This window comes from Zingiber officinale, chromosome 3A (assembly GCF_018446385.1).
Source record: "Zingiber officinale cultivar Zhangliang chromosome 3A, Zo_v1.1, whole genome shotgun sequence".
Classification (NCBI taxonomy): Eukaryota; Viridiplantae; Streptophyta; class Magnoliopsida; order Zingiberales; family Zingiberaceae; genus Zingiber; species Zingiber officinale.
In genome coordinates this window covers 38,095,252-38,100,154 of record NC_055990.1, presented here as the reverse complement: position 1 = coordinate 38,100,154, position 4,903 = coordinate 38,095,252, and the positions used below count along the sequence as shown (strand labels likewise).

General features: G+C 40.1%; 1 long non-coding RNA gene across 1 annotated transcript; it reads right to left on the bottom strand.

Moving 5' to 3' along the window:
• Positions 1–3,636: 3,636 nt before the first annotated feature.
• LOC122053680 lies at positions 3,637–4,231 on the bottom strand. Its single transcript, XR_006132298.1, has 3 exons — positions 4,103–4,231; positions 3,931–4,023; positions 3,637–3,679 (listed from the first exon to the last, which is right to left on the bottom strand). It is a non-coding gene; the product is annotated as an uncharacterized LOC122053680 (long non-coding RNA).
• Between the last annotated feature and the right edge of the window lie 672 nt (positions 4,232–4,903).

Here is a 4,903-nt window from a genome sequence, read left to right as displayed (position 1 = left end):
AGGACTCCTACAACACATAACAATCATAATATACATGCAACATAGACATGCAAAATCAGCATACCAGCTCAACCAAAGAGACCAACCTTATGCTACCAACACTCATGGGTTACAGGTATATCTAAACAAAATTCATGCATATGTATCAAGCATGAATACATCAATCAAAAGCAACCCAAAATAAAGCAGTCTAATCATCCAGTAACAACCCTCCTCTAAGTTCAAAGGAACTGGTATCGGACAAAAAAGATATACACACCGTGGTATAACATTGCCAGTCAATGTCATACACTACCAAGACTATATCCAATGGGAAAAATTTTATCATCATAAATCCAAATGTACTCTCCCAGTAAACACTAGTAATGATTGTATCCCATAAGTGTTAAGCAATTAACTCTACACTTCCTTACACCAGCGGGGTCACATATCCCAATGCACCCTCTAAGTTATCCCACCAGGTATATACAGTCCATGGTCAAAGTCTTCATGAAATAGGGTACATCGATCCTTTATCACCTATCCAAGCCGACAATGATATATGGCTAAATCAGTCATTTCCACGTCAGTACAAAACAAGTACTCAAAGGTGCTCTAGATACATAACTAAACACAAATAACCTAAAGGTTCGAACCTCTAAAAATAGAGTATGACAATCCTCTACTGATCAATCAATAAAACTAAATCATTCATTTACTAACTAATCAAGAATACCTTAATCCTCCACAAGCAACTAAGGTATATCCAACCACATAATATCATATGTATAAATATGTACGACCCAAAAGAAAAAGTCAAAATTTAAGAACATCAAGACACTCTCATTTTCATCCTCAAAAATATCAGCCCACATAATATCAGATGAATAAGTCTCTACTCCACATGAGGGCAAGTTAGCATTCAAAACATCAAATCATTATTTATCCACAGTCCAATATCAAAGGAAGCATATATCAATTTTTTTTTTTTTATCATCCTGCTAACTATCCATAACCAACCAGATTTATTAAAATCTCATAGGCATATTCAACCGTAAACTCTCTAGCACCAAATTTATAACCTGATCACCAACCATAATCATCAAACCTGTGAATATCAACATGACACTCACTATGTCACCATCAACGACAACCCAAATATAAATCATCAAAATAGTCATCCACTAATAGATCATCAAAACCAATATCTAATAATAGATCATCAGACAACCACATAACATTTACTCCAATAAATCATTAGAAATCAACATATCACAATATCTGATCTCACAATATCCCTTAACCTCAAACCATTCTCAACAATGATCAAACATGGTAACTCCTCTAATGAACAATTTTTCATCATATCGGGTATCCTAATATCCAAAAGATATGAGTATAAAACCTCCACTGGCTAAAACAACATAAATATGTAGGTATCATCCACTACCCAGTTATCAATAGCAGAGACTGGTATGTGCCTCCATTTCCTACTAGTAGTAACAGAAGCTAAAATAACTGGTGGTATGATAAGAAAAATCACCAGAGATTATAATCCTTGATCTCTATTAAGGTCAACCATGCTCAATGGCTAACCCATCACAAGTAATATGTGCTACAGCAACCAGACAGGTACTAAATAAAGAATGCTAATATCGGTCATAAACTATAAAATTAAACATCATACCTATAAGCCGTCTGGAGATGTTCCATTGCTGTCCAGTCCCCAAATTGACCTCAGAATTCCGTACAAGAAAATCACCGGAAATCCATAAAAATCCACAACGGAAGTCCATAACATAATCGTAACGGAAAAATCCGTGCAACCCAAAATAACTGCCTAGACCAATATGTCTCGCAACTAGGGCTAGAATAAAAATGTCCAAAATACCAAAAGCAGGTATCATAGCCCACCCTGATACCAATAAATTGATATCAGCCAAATCTCGAAAATCAGTAACACGAAAAATCAAACAAGTATCGCCAACCTCGGCGCTCTGATACCAAATAAATTGGTATCAGGTTATCCCAAATATCCCAAAATACGAAAACAAAGATCGTAAAACTTAAGATCTGATACCAAATAAATTGTCACGCCCCAGAGGAGTCTCTGTCCGAAGAAATTTCGGCAACATCTCCCCTGTACGGTGGACAATCTGAAACTTTCTACATAACACATATACTTCAACCACAGGCGGCTGGAATCATAACAATAAGTAAAATCAATCACCACGCAGTTTATATAGTTTTCAGCCTCTGGCTGTCACAACCACGCAGTTAATAATAAAATGGAAACAAAAAAATACTCTGACTCAAAATCCACCCTACTCCACTACACTCGTAAAGCACAAAACCGACGAACTCACCTCTTCTGCCGTCCAGGCAGGCATATAGTAGAATAAAAACCAAATCATCCAAAAGTCCATCAAATGGTAACATTCCGTACAATATCCATAAATAAAATCCAAAACAAAACTAAAACATAGTCTGATGGAAGAAACACCAAAATAAAACAGATCTCAAGACTAGTAGAGAACTATCTCTACATGCAGATGGGGGGGGCCAGCGACTGGAATTGCTCCGGACAGCCTCAACCTGAAAATATCAACAATGGAGGCGGGGTGAGTCCAATACTCAGCAGGTACAACTGATATGCATAATAAAACAAATAACAGACAACACTAATCATGCGTACAGTCTCCTAAATATGAGGAGAGTAAATGCAACTGAAACGAGATCAGGAGATAACTGTACTAATCGGAATCAAAGTACAAAGGTATCAAGTCGTCAGACCGAGGAGTCATAATCCTGTATGCATGTCAATCAAATGCATCCAAACAAATGCAGCATATAAGTGCAGCAATCACAAGCAAATAAAAATGCAATAAATGCATATGTCAACCCCACACTCTGACATCAATGCTCCTGAGCAATGACAGAGTAGACGGGATGCTGTCGGAGTACTCCTGTCCTGTGACCCCAAATCATAAATGGGGGAGCTCAATGCTCTCATCTCCCGGTACACGATGACGGGGAGGAAATCTCTGCAGGCTACCAACGGAGCCAAACAGAGTCCACCATCTGCCGGCTACCACGCTGCTACCCTAAATGCCAACGGAGCCAAACAGAGCGGAACTGACTGCCGGCTACCACGCTGAGTCACCTGACCAACGGAGCCAAACAGTAGAACTGCCACACACCAGCCAGATACCACAAATCCATGGGTGATGTGTGCAGTACATGTAACTGGCGATGGGCTCAACCAAAGTAGAGCCGACAATCGCACAACATGCAATCATGATGCATGACACTAAACATGGCAATCTCATGAATAACATGGCATGATCCATATAAATAGACACAGAATGTGTACCACGGGAAGATGTATCAAATAGAAGGTACACAAATCAAATAGGGTATCAAATAAACCCTAGATCCAGAACATAACAGAGCATGTGGTTAGGTCACTACCTAAGGCATATGTGATCAGGTAGATAATATGCAGTGCAGAATAAATAAACAAACAACATGTACTAATCATGTAGTGACCAACCGAAATAAACAGGTAACACAATTACTGTTATATGTTAAACATATTATCATGCATATCAAAAGACATAAGTCAAAGTACCCGCCTCCGATAAAATGGTCCAATCTGGGAATCAAGATACCCGTCGAGATACGGTCTCGAATCAGAGTCCTGCGTTATTAAACAGATAAGGTATTTAGCTATATAGCTAAATAAAAATCTCCAAACCTATTTAATAATCTTATCCATTCCTTAATTCAACACGTATACCTAGGTTAACATTAGTTATTAACCTATCTATCAATCATCAACAAAATGGTTAAAACCCAAACTCACTCAAACCACATATCACGATTATGTAGAATTAGGGCACCCTAACCAGTCCACAACAAAAATGAAATATAGTACATATACAAAATTACCTCTACAACTTGTCCAAATCTGATTGGAAACGTTGCTTCTGTAAATCAACAGTCGGAGCAAGGATAAATTGCCAATCTCCCAAACAGATAAACCTAAATCACAATTAACACGACAAAAATCAATATCAGACCCAATTCCTCAAGGATCACACCCATAATTCAAACAACTTACCCTAATCTGAAATTTCTCCAGAATGAACGAGATCCAAGTACTGTTTTGGTGAACACAAAACTCTTCCTCTTGATACCGAAGAGGAGAGGGTGTCTCAAAGGTTCGTCCCTCGTTGAATCTGGAAGAAGCCTCGTAGGAGAAGCAGTGGCGTTGGCCGTTGGCACAGAGGTGGTGGCAACCGGAGCTAGGGTTCACTGGCCGGCACTGTGCAGAGGAGCAGCAGCGGCAGTAAAGCACTAGGGCACGGCTTGGAGCAAAGAGGAGAGGATCGGGATGGGGGGCTCGGTCGGCAGTGGCCCTGTGCTCGGTATCCCCACGGCTAGGGCAACAGGGGGTCGGTGGTGGCTCTCGTCGCCGGCGGCAGAGACTAAGGCAGAGAGGAGGGTCGCCGGCGTCGGCAGAGGAGAGAACCGCCGGGGCCGGCGGTTAGGGCAAGGAGGAGAAGGCGTCAGCGGCGTCGGGTGCGCGGAGAGGATGCGAGGCGCGCTCGGGTTCGGCAGGGAAAGGAAACGGCGACACTAATAAAGGAAAAAAGAAATAAAAAAATAAATAAAAAGAAAAGGAAATATATATACATTTCCACTCTTAAATAGGGTAGCCTAAACATGCTTTTCCGGACCCCGTTTTTGTCCCCGTTAACTCGTCCGTACGAGCTCCGAAAAATTCTCGAAAAATTTCCAAAAATTTCGAAAAAATTCCTTTATTAATATTTCTCTATTTTTCGGTATTTTACATAAAATATTGTACCACAGGTGAGGGGAAGCTTACCTAGTGCTCACTTGTTAATCCTTAAAGAATTGG